At 36.4% G+C, this 20,721-nt stretch overlaps 1 long non-coding RNA gene and 1 pseudogene across 9 annotated transcripts; one reads left to right on the forward strand and one right to left on the reverse strand.

The window, feature by feature from the left end:
- Positions 1-2,608: 2,608 nt before the first annotated feature.
- Positions 2,609-5,882, forward strand: LOC137711454 (uncharacterized). Of its 9 annotated transcripts, none has more exons than XR_015966165.1 (6): positions 2,609-2,653; positions 2,739-2,803; positions 2,967-3,160; positions 3,305-3,388; positions 3,495-3,872; positions 4,105-5,882. It is a non-coding gene; the product is annotated as an uncharacterized LOC137711454 (long non-coding RNA). The 9 variants fall into 9 exon arrangements; XR_015966161.1 differs by having other exon boundaries at positions 3,050-3,160; XR_015966162.1 differs by having other exon boundaries at positions 2,777-2,803; positions 3,050-3,160.
- A 7,658-nt stretch (positions 5,883-13,540) lies between these two features.
- On the reverse strand, positions 13,541-14,638 carry LOC137740449 (uncharacterized; annotated as a pseudogene).
- Between the last annotated feature and the right edge of the window lie 6,083 nt (positions 14,639-20,721).

The raw sequence follows: 20,721 nt of genomic DNA on the forward strand, positions 1-20,721 counted from the left end.
ATCAAGAGCATACGTGCAATCCAAAAGGGAGATTTCTAAGTTTCCCACAAAAAAGCATTTTACTAATTCTACATTAAGAGTTCTATGAACAACTCAAAAATGCATATTTTAACAACTAAAAGGACAGACAGTAACACCGGACGACGGTGTTATGATAAAAAAAAAATGATAATCAACATACTAAACGGAAGTGATGTTTTAAATCTGGAATGATTGCATACCTGAAGAGCTGATTTCAAATTGGTGATCAATAAAATTTTCTTGATGAGGGCAAAGCTAGGAGTCTCAATTTCAAAATTCAAATCAGAAAATAAAACAAAATTGAATGAACCATGAAGAAAATTTATTCTCCAACAGAAAACTCAGCGCTACACAAAATCATTGAATTGGAATGAAACTAATGAGATTAAATTGAACAAAACCTAACTCAATTGAAGCTATTCTCTGAAAATCTTCCGAATCAAATTAATAAAACAAAAATAAAAAATTTTAAAATTTAGAGATGAGAAGAAAGCATATTAAAGCAGGCAAAAAAGACGGAGGCAGAGCATCAACTAAGAGCAGATTTCCTCCAGACTTGCTTAAGAAGTTGAGTACAGATTATCTTCTAATGCAAAACCATAAAGTGAGTTCTAATCTAAAGGCTCCTACCCTAAAATTAGACGTATTTATCAAATATATCATTTAATAATCCTCACGCATGTAATTATCCTAAATAATCAAATGGGAAACATATATCATAATCTTCGGTTGAGAAAGTCAGTTTGTTTTATGTCGTTTTCACTATTTTCAAAATCAATATCAAATTTTGTATGGAATAGAAAAGAACTTACCTTTGGGAAAGTCTAAACGGTTGCAGCGATTGGTAGAATCGAAGAGATTTTAGCAGATGAGGCGAGGAGGAAGACGGCCGGAGTAGAGGCAAGCAGCGCTGTGAGGGTTTTAGCGGTGAGAAAATAGACGTGGGAACTGGGAAGTATCTAGAGAAATGGTGGGTCAACAAATTGAAATTTTTTTTATTGTACTCATGAGGTAGTTTATCATGTGTTTTTCTAGATATAATAAGATTTTTGTATTAAAAAATTAATAATATAAAAATTAAAGTTTTTTACTACTTATATAAAACACGTGTTTCGTGCACAAGAAAAAATTTCTCGACAAAATGAAGAGGCAGGGCCTTTTTGGCCATGTAACTATGCAGCTAAAAAAATAGCATTGAAAAATGATAGTGAAACAAGGGCTTTTTTGTCCCTTCACTGTACTTAGAAATCGTGTTTATTTTCCTTATTGAGCTTTAGTATAGATAATTTAGGGGTGTGTTACCACACACCCTATTTTACTTCTACACACCTTAATAGTTTATGTCCGTTGATCTTCTTTAATTCATCCGATCCGACGGCCGAAAATTAAAAAGATGTGTGAGAAGTAAAATAAGGTATGTGGATATCACATCCCATAATTTATTACGGCTTTTCACGTGTAAATTCTCAATAAGAGCAACCTAAATTTTTTTAGTACATCGATATTTTACACTAGAGAAAGGGGGAGTTCGGCTATGCCACATAATGAGCAACCTAATTTGGTATCGAATTCACCATCCACGAGATTCAAACTGAAGACCTCTCACTTCTAAGTGAAAAGGAATATCATATCGTAGTACTGAGAGGCCCCAAACTCAAATATTTAAGTTTACTAAAAGACAAAATTTAAGTCTATAAACAGTGAATGTTACTCAACCCTTAAGACCTAAATTTCATGACTTAAAATATATTAACAATTGTGGAATTGCTTTAACCCTATTTTTTTGGGAAAAGATTTTTTGTAACCTTGTGACATCCCACATCGTTCAGGAGAGTGATCCTTAAATGTATATTCTCATCCCTACCTAGCGCGAGGCCTTTTGGGAGCTCACTGACTTCGGGTTCCATCGGAACTCCGAAGTTAAGTGAGAAGAGGGCTTGAGCAATCCCATGATGGGTGACCCATTGGGAAGTTGCTCGTGAGTTCCCAAAAACAAAATCGTGAGGGAATGGTAAGCCCAAAGCGGACAATATCGTGCTACGGTGATGGAGCGGACCCGGAAAATGATCCGTCCCGGGCTGGAATGTGACAACCTTGAGTTATATTATCTTAATTTAATTTTACAAATATTTTAAGATAAAAAAAATTTTAATTTCGGCAAAAAATTTAAAACCGAATAAATCACACCAATCAACCACTCAACCAACCAAAACTTCAATATAGATGATAATTCATAACATAAACTAAAAATTTAAACACTAATTGAAAATATAAATGATAGTTCATATAAGCTAAAAGTATTCGCCCTTGTCCTAGTGATGAGATTGGAAAATAATTTTTTAAAGTTGATCGTCTTAAAATTTTTATTTTATTATTTTAACGTTGAATTTAAATTTCATCTGTTAGATCTTTATTGTATATCGTTGGATTTGAAGAATTGGACCATTAGATCAAAATTTAAAAAAAAAATGAAAAAAAAAAAGGAATTTTAATCTAAAATTTTACCGCGCATGCACCCTAATCCCACCAGAAGGTTTTTGGCAACCTTAATGAGGAAGTTTCCTTTCCAAAAGTACCCTTAATTCCACAAGTATAACTCCCTCTCTTGCGAGTTTCCAGGAACCACAACATGGTAAAACCTCTATGTTTCTAGAATTTTGTTTGGTATTCTCTCTTTTTCTCTCTTCCGCCCAATCTATCATCGTATGTTGTTTCAGAAATGTGGCGATCAGGACTTGACCTTGATTTTATTCAGTGTAGCAGAGCTCGATAGCAATTTTGGGTGAGTCTCAATTGCCCAATACATATATTTTTGTTTCGATTTGTTCATCTTCTTCCGGGTATCTGTGTAGTTTTTTTTGTTTATATTGTTTTGGGATATGTGAATGTAAATTTTTGGACATTTTTTTGCTTCAACACTAAGTTTTCTTCTTCATCATCTGCAGTTTTTAACATTCATTGTAAATGAATTTCATGCCAAAATCTGATGTGGAGGATGAGAAATTGTTTGCTGTTGTTCTCATTTCAGTTTTGTAGGCGATGATCTTTTACCAATTGTCAAGGACCTTCCATGGGACATGCTCTATGCTCTCGCTTCCCGGTTGCCTCTGTTGGTGCTGGAAAAGCTACAGATCACAATGTAAGTCAAAAACAAATAGAAAGGTTTTAGAAATTTTGAATTTTTTTGATGATTTGGTTTCGAAAATTCTAATTATTTTTTAATTTTTATCTGGTTTCGTGTTCGAGCAAGGCTTATGATGACTAGATGACTGTGAGTTTGCAGATAAAGGTCCCTGGCCAATTTTCTATGACCTAGAAAGCATTAACCAAATTGGGTTTTGTTTGTTTGGTAACAGGGGTTGTTCAGGTTAGTACATATACTAAAACCCAACAGAAATGCACTGTTCATTGACTGTGACGTAATTACCCTTCATTTGCTAACAATTCTCAACTTTTTTTTGTGCATTGTTTAGTAAAATCACGGAATTACCCTTTTGTACGTGTGTCCGCCATCGTAGAAAGGAAGGGGACGGGTGGCACTCTTTTTCTGCTTCTCTTGGGTGGATCTCTGGAATTCTCCTTTGGTTTAAAGAACTTTGTGGATCTTTTGACTGAGGAGTTGAAGCCTTGGAAAATCAGCAAAGAGCTCATATGGCTCTGCTGGAGGCTAAGAAGATTGCATCCCAGTATCAAAAGGAAGCGGACAAATGCAGTTCAGGGATGGAAACATGTGAAAAAGCAAGGGAGAAGGCTGAAGCAACATTAGAGGCACAGCGGAAACAGACTGCACGTGCTGCCTCTTCCGTTCTGATTTGAAGAAGATTTCTCAAGCGGCCATAATTTCATGGCAGGTTGCTTTAAAGCAGTTCCAAAATTTGGCATCGTTTGGGATATTTTAAGGTTTTTCTGATTCTTGAAAAAACCATATAATCTTAATATTCTTGAGGTATTACATACAAATTTTTATTAACAAAGTAGTGTTAGTTTTTACGTTGTTTCGAAAATTATGATCAATTTTTCGCTACGCTTGCCTTAGATCAAGTTTTGTATGGTACTTTGGTCACTGAACAAAAATTGCCACAGGTGCATGATCCTGCTGAGAATGAGAAGCTCTGCGTGTTTTTAATTGAGAAGGCGTTGGGTGCCTGTCCAGAAGGGAGGGGAGAAATACTAGGAATCTTCAATCTACGTTGGGTCCAGCAAAGGTAATAGGCATACAAAAGATTTTTTTTTACTTACTTTGAAAATTATTTTAAAGTAATGGATGTGGACATTCTTTTAGACATTGAAACTGCGGGTTTGTACAAAACATGTTTGATTTTACTCGAATCAGAGTCTCCAAGGAGGAGAAAGAGAAGGATCCGAATGGAAAGCAAGGCACAACATCGAACAAGCAATCTTCCTTTTTGACATTTATTTAAACTTACCACGACTTCAATAGAAAAGTAAACTTTAATTAGAGAAAGAGGAAGAGGAAGCATAGGAGTTTGTCACTACTCCAATGATTTATCGGTAAAATCCTCAAACCCAATTCTCAATTTTCAGTTTTTTTTTTTTTTTTTTTTTTTCCACATCAATTAATTCCAGTAATGTTAGGGGCTCAATTTTTTAGGTTAGTGGACTTTTTCGCACATAGATTTTCTTTCTAATCATTTTGCGTGAAATAAATGGATATGGGTCTTTAATAAGTTATTTTTATAATATTATAGTTTTATTTCACAATTAAATGACATCTTGCTGTTTTTGGTAGGTTTTTCTGTGAGTTTATTTGCATTGCATATTTTGTTTACAAATGTTCGGTTTAATGTTGTGGTAATATATGCTATTATTACCACCATAGTCCAACTGAGGGCCTTATTAATTTGGTAAATTTTTTCAGATTTAATCTCTGCAAACCTCAGGAAGTCTAATATTAAATTGTGAAAGTTGGACTGTGGCTTAGACCTGGTTTGGTACTGAGGTGATTCTGAAAAAAGCTGCTATCAAAAAAAGCTGAGAGTTGTTTTTGTGTTTGGTAAACACTCAGCTTCAGCTTTTTTTCACAGTTTTGGATGAAAAAAAGCCAAAAACAAGAAGCTGCAAAACCCAGCTTTGAAAAACCGGCTTTTTTTCACATCTGTTTTACATAAAAATTTACCAAACACTTTAATACTGCTTTTTTTTTTCAAAAACATTTTTACAAAAAGGTTTACCAAACACTTTGCTGCTTTATTTCACAGCTGTTTATTCTTACAGCACAGCAGAAGCAGCTTTTTTTCAAATGACAGCAATACCAAACCAGCCCTTAGTTAGTTCTACTTCTGCATTTCCTCTTCATTAAAATGTTTATTTACCTCCTTTAAGCGTCTTTATTTATGTATCTATTTTTTAAAATTCAATTTATGTATCTATTCTTTAAAATGAATTTTAAAGATGTTATAGAAAGTGGAAAGAGCAGCAGTTTGAGAACATGGTATGGGAACTTTGTGAAGGAATACTCGAAAGGAAGACTGACAATGTGTTAGCGGTAACTCTTTTTAGATCATGTTCTATTCCGTAATATTACACCATAGCGTCTGGAATAGCAACATTTATTTGGTGTCATCAAGAAAGTTTGTTGCTGTATCATGTCATATGTTTTTTTTTAAGTTGGATATTTTGTAGGTAGCCAGTTCGAGGAAATGGCCCTCAGTCTCTAATTACTGAGCTAAAGTTCATGCTCAATCACCAAAGTAGAAATGATTGCTTCTTTGTTCAAGCCTGTGTTGAATAAAAATGAAGTTATAATTAAGATAGCTTCTCTCACCACTTACATTTACTTTGCCACATTGATATTTTTGTATTCTATTATCTAATTATAAAAAAAATTTACTTCTGTTGTATTTGTTTTATGGAGAGAATAAAGTTGCATAATTTTTCATATAATTTTCCATCCCGCAGAAACGCGCGGGTACAATTTCTAGTATTATCTAAATGTAAACCAATTCTTAGCAAATTAACTGAGTACACGAAAAAATCAAATTAAACACAAATTCTTAAAGTTTGGCATCCCAATAATCAAATAAGGGAAAACAACAATGTGTGTGCTGCGTGTGTGAGTGTATGCGCTGCATAAGTGTGTGAGTGTATATTGTATTGCCAAGGAAAAACATCTTCCAAGCGATAAAAAAAGGTATAAGCGTGTGAGTATATGTTGTATGTGTTGTGTGTGTATAAGTGCATGAACAGTGTTTGTGTCACACTGAATGTGTGTTACTGTGTATGTATATAAAATGTGTGTAAGTGTAGGTAAGTGTGTGTACACTGTGGACAAGTGTATGTGATGTGCGTGAGTGTATATTGTATGCGTATGCAGTGTGCGTGTGCATATCAAAAAAGGTAAGTGTATGCAGCGTGTATAAAAAGTTACAGTAGGGTAAGGCATATACCAAAATCATTATTGAAGTTAAGAATGATTTCCTAAAGAGATGCAAAATTACAGTAGGGTAAGGCATATACCAAATCACTTAGTTGGAATATACATAAACTTTACTCCTCATAAAAAGAGAGAAAAAAAAGTACATATAAAGAATGAGGAACACAAACCTATACAGACAATAAAGATTCCGTAATAGGTAAGAGCTTGCAAAACACCAAAAACTAATAGTTAGAAAAATAAAACATATATCAGGAAGATGAGACGAATTTGTAAGTCGAAAACTCCACCTATAACAGCTATACTAAAGCATAAACATTCATGAAAGCTCATAATCTATAGCTAAAAAGCACAAAGTATTTTTGTGCCCCAAACCCCCATCTGTCCTCTCTTTGTCTCCCTCCATCTTTACGTGTGATTTTTTTTTTTTTTTTTTTTTTTCCTGATGTTGGAATTTTGATCTATGGAGTTTAAGGCTCTGAAATATAGTATGATTTCAGAGCATTTGACAATTTAGTTGTAAGCAAGAAAGTTAATAACTATGGCGGGCATATGAGAGAGAGAGAGAGAGAGAGTTGTAGGCGGAGCCAATGTATCCCATATAACCACATTAAACGTGGATGCAAAATGTAAATATCCGAGGCAATGTCTAAGAAACTTAGAAGGTAGATTATTATCCATTAATCGATTGATGTAAAGAGAGCAAGAAGACATTCAGCGAAAAACTAACATCAACTTTTTGCAACCAAACGGAGGAATCCCAACAAAAAACAATGGTCCTTGACATAGGAAAATGAACTCACCGCCCCAATAAAGGCTACAGCACTAATCTTGAAACACCTTTAATTCTTAAACCTTCAATCACTACCTTTGCATGTTCGATTGCTCTCCGGATCATTCTCTCAGGATCTGTCGGCCCAAGCAGTCTTGGCCAATCAAACTTGATCTTGGGATTAGGAACAAAATATTTTTTTAACTTTCCATTTGATTCTTTGCAGCAGCAGCCATGGAAAGGCCATATGCATCTGCATCCTTGGCTACTTCTTAGACATTCTGTTGACCTTAAAAATTACAAAGCCTACATGGCGCGCAGGCCGAGTAACTAATGAGTCAACTACGTCCTTCGGTTGATACGGGGCGTGCCAACTTGTCAGCCGGGCTTGGCCAAGGAGTACAATTTGTTGATGTTGCGTTGAGCGCATTGTTGACTTCTTGATCTTGCGATTACGGCTACAAAATGAACAAGTCTCGACCTTCGGGTTCTCGAGCCTGAAGACAAGGCTGCTAGTTCTGCGAAGTTCACGAATCGTCGGCACCGGATTCGGTCACAGTGATTATATTTGTAAGAGTAAGCATGTCGAATCGACACCAGACTATATGGACACAAGTACTCGAATGAGATGTATGTCTTGATGGTAAATGTGGTTCGGCCGTCAGAATGCCGAACTCCGAAACTCACTTGTGAGTATCCAATCATAAAATCACTCGGCGTTCAATGTGTCGAATGTCATAACTTGTAACACCTTACTTCACCGGGAAGGCTAATAAGATGACCTCTGCCAATAAGGATTCGGAAACCCTTCTTGACCGAGACTTCGATAGGTAACCAGTCGGCCTCGACACAGTGCTAGTTATCCAAACTGAAGGTGCTCCTCAGTCGACTGATTCTACGACAGCAGTGTTGTTTATCCAAACTGAAGATGTTCATCGGTTGCCTCCACAGTGTTGTTTATCCAAACTGAAGATGTGTCGGCGGCAAAAGAAAATACAAAATCTCAAGATGTTTGAGAAGTTTGTGCAGGGTAGTTGTGTGTTGAATTGGAGGGGCCTTTCTTAGCATTCAAAGCCTTGTATTTATAGAATTCGTAGTGCTCCGTTGCCGAAATAGATTTTCCCAGTTCCACTCTAACTCTTCTACATCCGAATATTGTGATAAAAACCCTTTGATAATATCACTTCGCCTTAGTTAAAGTGTCAATGTCGTGCTCCAATTTGTATTATTATCTTAACATATTAATTGGAAAGATAATTAATTGGAACGACAATTCCATTCCCAAAACAATCACCTTACTTTTCTCAAGAATCTGTATCCCCCACATGTTGCAGATGCCTATCCAATTTGCAATTCAAATTCATCCCATCTGCAAGTTTCCCATGCATACATGAAGACCACGTATCCCAATAATTCTGATCAAATTGTATTGCCACCTTATCACCACCACGTGTAAAATCTTTTCCCATTGTTCCACGTGGCTTTGTACACGAGTCCATTCAACCATAGACCCAATGCAGCCGACTAGATACCAAGCTGACATCCATCACCTAACCTTATTAGGTTTCCTTTTCACCATTATCTTTGGTTTGTAGATCCATGTTAGGCCACATGAAGTGTCCAAGAATCTGTATAATTTATTTTGTATAAAAAAAATAAAGATAATTATTATGATTAAGAACCCTAATATTATCTCTTAACAAGAGCAAATTATCCTAAATTTCTTATCTGATGATTAAGAACCATGCTTACTCAATGGCCTCGATCGCTTGGACTAATGGTGTAAAATCGAGTCCAAACACATTCAAGTATTTTTCGAATTCTTGCTAACCACAATTACAATTTCGAATTTGAAGCTCTATGAAATAAATAGAGTTTGTAAACACAACCCCAAAGCACAAAGATTTGAAAATGACTTCTCACCTTTTTAATCAGCTGAGGCAGGCATGGGTTTCAAATCTCAATCACTTTCTGCAAGCATGGCCTTCTTTCTCAATTTCCGACCTTCCTGTCTCTGCGCGCGCTCTCTCTCCCTCTCTTTATGTGTCCTTCCCTCTGGCAAGTGTTTGGTTTGATAATTAATCTTGGGCTTAAATCAAAAGAAGCCCAGTTGTGCAAAGCATTTGTTTTGGGCTAGTGACTGCTTTGGTGAAGGCAGTGGCCCACAATATTAAAATGATGGTGCAGGGCAACTAATAGGCAGCAACCCTACACGTAGGCTGACCGAAGGTAAGGGGCAGTAAGGCCTTAGCAGAAAGGCACCTTTTCAATGGCAAAATTGGTAAATAATGAAAGATTTAATGTGATTCACCCCTTGCCCAAGACAATCACGCGGGATTGAAATTGTGCTAGAAAGGAAAAACTTGAACACTTGGATTAAGAAATCCATAAAAACAATAAGAAAAGCAAGAGAAAATGACACTTAACTCTCTGAACAAAACAACAAGACTTCCCAAAATGCTCTATTATTTCCTGTCATTTCCCTTGCATTCTTTCTGCAACAAAGTTATCCTTTGTAATTTTTAGAAGCTCTGCTACATGTTCTTGTGCAGTATCGATTCTCTTTGTAAACATTCAGTACCATTTCCCTTAAAGAAAGTTTTTACATTGTAAACAAAAGAAGAAGTGCTCAACAAGGCAACAAACCTTGCCCGACAAGGTTGAAACCTTGCCTGAGCCTCTTTTATTTACATTTCTGTGCAGTAGATCTGGCCTTTATGTGTTTTCTTTGATCCCTATGATAATTTTCAATGCTTATTTTAGGGCTTTACACTCTTAATGGTGTTGAACTAAATGCTTTTACTTACCTTGTTGCTGATTAAAGTTGGTTTCAAGAAAGTTAACAATCTTAATGAACAGAATCTTCCTATAAATTGGTATATGATACATGATAAAAAAAGTCCTTGTTTACAAGGCATAGAAAAGAACTTTTTACGGACTTAACCTATTTGTAAACAATCATTTTGAATTAAGAAGTCTAAGTAAATTGTGGCGCAAGTAATCAACTTATCTAAAGACTAAAAAGACAATCTATTAAACAAAGATAACCGTGGCATGCTCAGATCTCCCTTAGTTTTGATTGTGAGCCTAAATGCCTACCAAAGACCCCACAAAGGCACCTTTCAAACTAACTCCAAACTCATGATTCAGAAAAATAAGCGGCAAACCTTGCCTATCAGGCAAGACAAGAGGAGTTATGCGCGGGACATTCTAGCCCGAGCAACAAGCACTCTCTTATTTTCTCGCTTGCTTTCTCTGTCCTTGAAGTTGTGCAAGGCCATACCATCGATAGGACCTCACCTTTAACCAAACAGGTGATCTGTATTGAACAAAATTTGTTAAAAAGTTAATTTTGAGTTCCCAAAAGAAAAAAAGCAAATTAAGAGACTCTAAAAATTAGGGGTGGTTCGGTATGGGATACCATACCGAAATTAGTATCCCGAATCCCAAACCAAAATTTTTTGGGACGAGAATTTGAAGACCAATCCCAAACCAAATTTTCGGAATCCCAAATTTCGTGAATCCCGAAATATTTTCGGGATTTTGGGACAAATCGGGAATCCCAAATGGAAATATGAAATTATGAATTGTTCTTCAAATATATAATTCAAGAACACATTCATGAACTAGGAATTTCATTTCATTCACACTACCATTTAATTGAACACTGGCATGCCTGACTGTTTTTATCATAGTCAAAATTCAAATTAATTAAACCCTTTTTGCAATCTGTTGAGAGACAAAAGAATCAAGTCTTCTGAAATCATCAACCATGGCAGCAGCAATAATAAAATCCACATGAATATCAAATAGAAGATGAAAAATATGCAAGGTGTAGGGCATTCCAGGTTGTAGAGCATGAATTAGAAACTACTAGCATCAATTATAAAAGAATAATATATACATGTATAAATATATATATAATAATAATTAACATTATATATTTTTGGTTCGGTATGGGATTCCCAAAATATTGAGAAGCCAATCCCGAATCCCATACCGAAATTTTGGGATCGGTTCGGGATAGCATCCCGAAAATTTCGGGAATTTCGGTTTGGGAAATTTTTGGTTTGGGATCGGGATTTTTTCGGTTCGGTTCGGGATTTTTGGGAATTTTTTCTATCCCTACTAAAAATCCAAGCAAGTAAAAAAAAATAAACAAAAAAAAAAAAAAAAAAAAAATCCCTTAGCGGTATGAGTGAAATTTTATTGGCAACAAAAAAAAGAAGTTACACCTAGTCAGAGGGGACATAAACCTTACCCCTCATAATACAAAGAAAAGAAGAAAAAGAACATGAAAAAAAAATGATGACATAAACCTTACCCCTCCAACAACGAAAACATAAAAAATACAAGTGAAAAAGGATGGGACGTGAAACCTAATCTCGCTAGAGCCAAACCAAAAAGGTCAAAACCAAGCCCACTTATTGTAAGATACCAGCATGAACCAGACCACACATAATAGTACAACAGACACTACCAACAGCTGCAACATGAATTTCAAGGACTAAGTCCTTTGCCCCCTCCAACCTCTTTCGGCTATTAACTGCCTCCTCCTCTTGCTAAATGTCTCTACAAACCATTCATGCTTCTTGTCTGCAAAAGCGTTCCCGGCAACGAATCCGACAATTAGACCACAAAAAACGCTTGGAAGAACCATGTACCAATCAAACTTAAATGCAATTTCAGGGTCTTCATCTTCTTCGAAGATCGAAGGTGGTGAGGATGTTGAGCTCTCTGAATCCTTGCATTTCTTTGACAGAGGTTTTCCACACAAACCCGAGTTTCCTTGGTATAAATCTTCCTAAAATATATTAAATTGCTGGCCAAGTGGTATAGGTCCCCAAAGATGGTCATGGGATACATTGAAATACACAAGGAAATTGAGTTGGCCAAATTACTGGGGATACTTCCTGATAGCTGGTTTCCAGAGAGATCCAATGATTTAAGAGCTGTCAAGTTCCCAAGAGATGAGAGTATGAGAGCATTGAGAGTGTTGTTGGAGAGATTCAGCAAATGAAGGCCTCTTAGTTTCCCAATGATACCTGCTGGAATCTCTCCTTCAAATCTATTGCTTGATAGATCTATGAGTCTCAGAAGATAAGGGGTCTTCAAATATTTCAACTCAGCTCCTTTGGTAAGAATTGTATTGATAGATATAAGTGGCATTAGTTGCGTTGGTTGAAGATACTTCAAAATAAGTTTGATTGGTTTCATTAACAAATTTCACGAAATTCCAGTTCTCCAAGTAGTTAGAGGGCAACATACCGGAAAAACCATTGTGAGGTAGATAAATGATGCATAAGTTTGGGAACTCATGGTTACTTGAAGGCTTCCCAATTATTCCACGAAATTCATTATAAAGCAAAATGAGAGCCTTTAACACTGACAGTTCCCCTAACCAAGACGAAAAAAATGTCTCTGATGTAATTATTTCCAAGGTTAAGAAACTCCAACCGAGTGCAACGAGCCATAGATCTTGGTACCTTCCCCTGCAAATGATTGTCACTTAAATCTACCATTCTCAAACTACTTTTGTTTGGACATAGTTGAGGAATATCTCCATCAAAAGAATTGTTCGACAAGTTGAGTACTTCCAAAGCACTAGAGTTCCCCAAACATTTTGGAAGAATACCACTTAGGTTGTTGTCGGCCAAATCATGAACTTGTAGATTCATGCTGCAGAATAGTGGCGAAATCTCACCGTTATAATCATTGTTTGCAACATCATAAGTTATGATTGATTGGGGTGGAATTGGCAGTGAATCTTGTAACAAGTTGGACCTTACTGCAAAAAATACCAGATTTTTCAATAAAAGAATGGGTGGATTTTGGTCAAATGACTCGAGATCTGTTAAGACGTTATGCGACAGAGCCAGATTCTTCAGAGTTTTTCTAGATGTATTCCAGAATCAGTTTGGTATTTGGCCATGAATCCTGTTGTTAGAAAAGTTTAGGTCGTACAACTCGTCCTGGTTTTTTTGAAACTCTGTTAAGTTGCATGAAACCAACCTCATAATTTGAAACTTTGGAAGAGTAGCATTCAAATTGGGTTTAATTTGCAGAGAAAGTTAGTTGGACGATAATCGAAGTTTCTTTAAATTTTTGAGGTTCAAAAACTGATCAAATTCAACTAATTCCCTCAACTTATTAAATGAAAGGTCTAGATAAGTTAATTGGGCCAAATTTCTTGTAACTCAATATGAGATTTGACCAGTTAGTTTATTAGTACCCAAGTTTAGTTGCATAAGTTATGTCAAGTTAGCAAGAAAACATGGGAATTTTCCCATTGAGTTGGTAGACTCAAGGCCCAAATGATCAAGTGCAGTTAACTTTCCAACCCAAGACTAGGATTAATCAGAGAGTAAAGATTGGTATTTTGTTGTGAAAATTTCTTTTCGAGGCCAATACAATGGATCATAAAATGAAGAAATGTCAAGGTAAAAGAGCTGAGTAAGGTTTCTGAGTGAAGACGGAACATGGGGATCAAAATTACAACGATAGATGCCAAATACAGTTAAGGAACGAAGATTTCCGATAGACGTAGTCAGTGGACCAGAGAAACTTGCTTCCCCAACGCTCAATTTCTTGAAGGAATCGTTCCTGTTAAAGTTAAGAAAATAACCTGTTAGCTTAAAGTTCTTGTGAACATAAAGAACCTCTGAGTTTGGTAGATGGAAAACACCAATAGGGAACTCCCCATATAACCCACAGTGGGGAAGTTTGAGAGATGTGAGGGATGATGTATTGACAAAGTTATCAGGAAAAGTGGAGAATATTTCTACCCAACCAGATGAAGTTGTTTTAAGTGGGTCATGTTTTGGACTAGGATTCTTAGATTGGGTTTTATCAATGTTATATAGACACCATATCGAGTGAAAAAATCATCATTGTATGACAAATCAAGGAAAGATAACTTTGATAGCTTCGAAATTTCAGACGGAATCTGGCCCGAAAATAAGGACTATGAAAGGTTGAGATAGGTTAGACTCGTAAGGTCACAACCTAATCTTTATGGTATTTGAGACAAATTGAAGTTGTTATCCGAGAGATCAAGTCTCTCTGCAAGTGAACAAGTTGGAAGAGGCTGCTGTTGGAGTTGATAGAACAATAATGACAGGACAGCTGTTGCCGAGTTCAAGGCCAATGACATGGCCAGACTCTTCATCGCACTCAACATCATCCCCCGAACAGCAGTTACTCTGATTCTGATGTCCTCCTCATAACGTCCAAGATGCAACCTTTGGATACGCGTAAGTCTCCTCAGAAGCGGAGCTATCAATCAGAAAGCTATTCTTGAATTGTAACAATACAGAGCACTCAACGAAATGTGCAAGTGTCCGCACAAATGAAACAGAGTGAGTGACATTGAGTAAAAGCAAAACAATACAACGTACAGATAACAAGTTAAACCATGAAGATCTCATTCTCATTCCCGTTCCTACTCCCATGACTGGTTTTTTTTTTTTTTTTTTTTCTTCCAATGACTATAAATGTTTTTTTCCTTCTCTCGTAAACAAGAAGAGCAACTGAAGTCCTCTTATAAAACAACCAAAGTTCTAAAAAGCACTAGACCCTACTGCCTTGTTTTTTTTGTTCTACATATATTTCCCCTTTGTGCTTCAACACACATCCGTAAGGATGACAAGGATCGAGCTTCAAGCAAGGATTAAGATGCTGCCATGTGTTAGTAAATTAGGCAGTGTAGCTGTTAAGTTAGTTATGTTTGTTGTGAAATAGGTTGCTTAGGGAGTAAGCAATGTAACTAGTATAAAAGGAATGATTACTCTTGTATTCTTAGTAGTGAAGAAATATATCAAAGAATTATCTCACTTCTTGCTCTCTCCCTAAACTTGTCTCTCTACTTCTTCGATCATACTGTCACCATTGATGAACTTGAAGCTTAGTTCACTGCATTTCTACATGGTATCCTTGCCGGCAATAGGGAATTCTCTTCAATCCTGACTTGTTCTACTTCCGCTACCTTCTCTGATTCTGTTTGTGGTATGCAATCTTCCCCAATCTTTCTATGTTTAGTTGAATCTTGCTCCGATTGAAATCTAGAATCTTGAATATATGATGTTTGATGAAATGCGTTCAAAGATGTCTTCCTTCTGCCTCAAAATTTTGCACCAATCTGTCCTCTAAATACTTGTTTTTCTTACAAATTAATCAAGAAATAGTCTCTATCTGCAACCCTAATTTCTTCAAGAATTCAAGAAAATATGATTACTGATGCGCAATTACAACTAGTACAGTCTCCAATTACAAGTTTGGTTCCAAATGTCTCTACTTCTGTTACTATGAAGTTCAATGATACGAATGATTTGGTCTGGCATTATCAATTACTATTGCTGCTTAAGAGCCATGGTATTCTTGGATTTGTGGATGGTACAAAAATGTGTCCTTCTCGGTTTGTTGAAGATTCAGACAACGAAAGTGTTGAAACTGAGAATTAGCAGATATGGAAAATGCATGATCGAGCATTGATAAAATTAATCATTGCTACTCTTTCTCCTACTACAATGTCATGTATAGTTGGTTGCACTAGTGCACATGAGATGTGGATGAGTCTGAGAGATAGGTTCTCTACGGTCACAAAAGCTAGTATTTTTCAGATGAAACTGGAGTTGCAAAACATTCAAAAAGGTTCTGACTCCATTTCTCAGTATTTACAAAGAATTAAGGATGTTCGTGATCACATGTCAGCTGCTGGTGTCTCTTTTGAGGATGATGACATAGTGATTCTTGCATTGAAATGTTTACCCTCTAAATATAACACCTTCAGGATAGTGATTCGAGGCAGAGAAAATGTCATTTCACTCAAGAACTTCAGAGCTCAGTTACTTGCTGAAGAGGTTACAATTGAGAATAATGAACTTTCTAGTTCTTTTGTAATTGCAATGCTTGCCAAGGATAATGAATTAAAGGGCAAACGTCTTATGCTTGAAGAAAGCTTATCTCAAGTAATGGCTCATCTCAGACTTCATCAGCTCAATATCATCATGGTAGGTTTTTTCCACTCAATGGACTCATTCTGACAACTACAAAACCAATGGTACTACCTGTAATTCTAGAGGCTACATGGGTTTTAATAACTATAGAGGTAGAGCACGGGGAAGAAACAATTATGGTCATAATCCTAGATTCTCTGGAAATAATAGCCCTGGCATTCTTGGACCTGCTAATCCCCATATGTGTAACAAAAGGGGTCACATTGCTTCTGATTGCTTTCAGAGGCACTCTTCTACAACTGTGGCATCTTCTCCTATGCAATGTCAAATTTGCTGGAAATTTGGACATTCTGCAATACAATGTTGTCACAAGGCAAGCTTTTCCTACCAAGGAAGATCACCACCATCAACATTGACTGCAATGCATGCCAATTATCAACCCTCGGCACCTCAGGAGCAATTTTGGATAGCTTACACAGGTGCCACCTCTTACATGACTTCTGAATTGAGCAATCTCAACATGGCTACTCCATTCATTGGTACTGATACTATAACCATTGCTAATGGTTCAGGTTTGCCAATATCTCATACTGGCAGTTCAACTTAACATGTCCCTAAATATGCATTTCAGTTAAAAGAAATATTGCGTGTTCCTCAACTCTCTCAACATTTGTTGTCAGTCTATAAGTTGTGTAAAGACAACAAATGTTGATTTATCTGTGATGAATTTTGCTTCTGGATTTAGGACAAGATCACGGGGACAATACTCCTCAAGGGACTCTGTAAAGATGGCTTGTACCCGATCCCATTTCATATACCTCAACATATACTTACTCAAGCATATAAAGCATCTCACTCAGTCAAACAACACCAACACTGCTTTCTTGGTCATCAAGTCAATACAAGTCTGGCACAATAGATTTGGGAATCTTTCCAATGTTGTTGTTTCAACAATGTTGCACCAATCACAGATAACATTCTCTGTTGATCAATCAAAGCATGTGTGTGTCTCTTGTCTAGAAGGCAAAATTACCAAGCTTTCATTTCCTTTTCCCACAAATAAAACTGTAAAACCTTTAAAGGTTTTACATAATGATGTGTGGGGACCATCACCAATTGTATTAGTTGAAGGTTACAAATTCTATGTTACTTTCATTGATGAATGTACCAGGTTTACCTAGATATTTCCTTTAATGAATAAAAGTGAGGTGCTTTAAACATTTGTGCATTTTCATGCTATTCTGTTAACCCAATTTTCTGCAACTGTTAAAAATTTTCAAAGTGATAGTGGTGGTGAATATTGTACTAAATTCCAACAGTTTTTTCTAGACAAAGGTATTATACATCAAAGATCATACCCATATACACCTGAATAGAATTGCCTTGCTGAAAGAAAACACAGGCATATTGTTGAAACTACATTAACCCTACTAAGTACTGCACAATTGCTTTCTCAATTCTGGTTTCATGCATGTGCAAACTCTGTATACTTGATCAACAGAATGCATTGTCACACATTGTCTATGAAATCTCCTTACACTTGTCTATTTGATAAGCCTCATGTTTTGACACATTTAAAAGTGTTTGGTTGTAGCTGTTATCCAGTGTTAAATCCTTACAAGACCAATAAACATCAATCCAATACAATTCAATATGTCTTTTTAGGGTATGCAAGTCAATACAAAGGTTATATTTGTTTCAACCCAATTTCAGGCAGGTTTTAAAGACGGAGCCAATGAAGGCTCACTGGGGGCATATGCCCCCACTCAAGTGATTTGTTTGTTGAGTCGCAGACTACAATTATATAATATACACGTATTATTTTTGAAGAAAATGTATGTACCTAGTATCCAACATACTTTCATACTGCGTTTACTCCATATCAAATATTATATGAGCAAAAGTGGTCTTGTTCTGTCATTCAAACCAAAAAACCTCACTCTTGCATAATTATGTATTAACATTTTTCTTATCACTTTGCCACTTTCTACTACACTAAATTTTTTGTAACATTGGAATTGTGATACATTATCATTTGAAATAATCCCTATTTTCATATTGGTTATAAGTCATATTATAATAAGGTTTTCTTAATTGATTTTCAGGTTGCCCCCACTAAAAGAAATTTATAACTCCGTCTCTGGGTTTTATGTCTCAAGACATGTCATTTTTTATGAAACTAATTTTATATTGATTTTTTTTATAGAGATAATAAGACAAAAAGCAATAGAAATATAAAATGTTGACGTAACTTAACCGTAACTGCACAAATAGGAGGGATGGGAAGAGCACCGAAACAGAAGGCATACAATCTGCCTCTTTTTTCCCTTCCTTTCTTCTTAGTGAACATCAATGAATTATGCATGGGTATTTTTTTTAGTATAATGATATTTTACATTAAGGAAATGAAGAATTCGGCTAAGCCACACAATGAACAACCTAATTTGATATCAAATTTGTTATCTACGATATTCGAATATAAAACATCTCACTTAAATAGAGTAATCACTCATTTTAGTGATGTAATTACATCGCTCACAATATTTAATTTACCTATTATCTAACATAGAGGGTATTATTACCACTATAAGACTTTGGGATTTACTATTTTCACTTACATTTGGTCAAATATCTTAATAGATAGAGTGTTTAGTTTCTATCTATGCATTCTAGATTCAAAACTCCCCTCTCCCAATTTATTATAATTCTTTCGAGCCCTTCCCTTCCTCTTACTAATAATTTATTTTTGTTTTTTACTATTTACACTTAATAATTATCTGTTCTTACCTAGCAAAATTCAAAGTTTCCATTTTACCCTTTTAAAGAGTAAAGATGTGTGTGTGTGTGTGTGTAATAAAATTAAAAAAAAACCTTAAAACAGTAGTCGGCGGCTCCCAACTACCTCCTTTCCCCTCCTCTTCCATCTCCGTTCTAGTCCAACGCGTGGACCCACTTTTACGGCTTAAAGTCTTGAACCAAATTACAAGCCTTTCACTATCACCGCAAGCATTCTCGTTAAGGGATTAGTGTGAAACCGTATTTTTGCTACTAATTAATTAAGGCTTATAGTTTTGAACCAAATTATATGCCTTTGATTATCACCACAAAGAGCTGCCAAAGACCATTTCTGTAAATTTGAAGTTGGATGATAAATTAAAGGTTGTTAAGATAGATGAAAGTGTAGTGGTAGTCATTTTCACTTGTAAGTGAGGTCTTATATTCGATTCTCACCAAATAACCAAATACGAATTTGAACTACATTATTGCTAGGAAATTATGTCACATCTCGGCCCGGGGGGGACCACTTCCCGGGCCCGTTCCACCACCGTAGCACAATATTGTCCGCTTTGGGCTTACCATTCCCTCACGGTTTTGTTTTTGGGAACTCACTAGCAACTTCCCAGTGGGTCACCCATCATGGGATTGCTCTAGCCCCCTTCTCGCTTAACTTCAGAGTTCCCATGGAACCCGAAGCCAGTGAGCTCCCAAAAGGCCTCGTGCTAGGTAGGGATGGGAATATATATTTAAGGATCACTCCCCTAGGCGATGTGGGATGTCACAATCCACCCCCCTTAGGGGCCCGACGTCCTCGTCGGCACACACGCGACCAGGGTTAGGCTCTGATACCAAATTGTCACATCCCGGCTCGGGGGGGGGGGGACCACTTCCCGGGCCCGCTCCACCACCGTAGCACGATATTGTCCGCTTTGGGCTTACCATTCCCTCACGGTTTTGTTTTTGGGAACTCACGAGCAACTTCCCAGTGGGTCACCCATCATGGGATTGCTCTAGCCCCCTTCTCGCTTAACTTCGGAGTTCCCATGGAACCCGAAGCCAGTGAGCTCCCAAAAGGCCTCTTGCTAGGTAGGGATGGGAATATACATTTAAGGATCACTCCCCTAGGCGATGTGGGATGTCACAAATTATGAGGCTTAGTCCATCCTCTTCCTTTAGTATAGATAATATCAATTGTTAAAAAAAAAAAAATGGATGAAAGTGAGTCTGGTACATCTCTGTAGTTAGAAGGGAGTGATGCACACACAAATTTGTTTCAAAACTTAGTAATGCCCTTGTGTATTTCTAATCCTCGCACCCTTACATCCTACTGTTACGTATCAATTTTGAACGTATCTTGAGATTGGGTTGTGAGAAAAAGCATATGTGCAAATGAAGAACAATGAATGACATTGTCGAGGAAAAAAACAAAACAATACAAGGTATAGAAAACAAGTTAAATCACGAAGATTCCATGACTTGTTTTCAAGTAAGGTGCCATTGTGATTCCAACTAAATACCAAGAATAATGGGTTCCTCTAATTGGAGAAATTTTTTACTCATCAAGATTCATATCAACCCTAGTTGTTTTCAAGATGAAGGGTGAGATTTTTCTAGTGGAGGAGACTGATGGAAGACCAAATATGGATCAATTTTAACTATAAAAAATAAAGAAAATAAAATGTTTCAGATCTTGAAAAAAAAAAATTAAAGTTTCACATTGGTAAGAAAAAAAAGTTGTCACTTTTCATCACACTAGCAATTTTTTTTATTTCTGTAAGTGGACTCGTGTGTCACTTGCCGTG

The sequence above is a fragment of the Pyrus communis genome, chromosome 9 (assembly GCF_041283825.1).
Source record: "Pyrus communis isolate YQ-2024b chromosome 9, ASM4128382v1, whole genome shotgun sequence".
In the NCBI taxonomy this organism is placed as follows: domain Eukaryota; kingdom Viridiplantae; phylum Streptophyta; class Magnoliopsida; order Rosales; family Rosaceae; genus Pyrus; species Pyrus communis.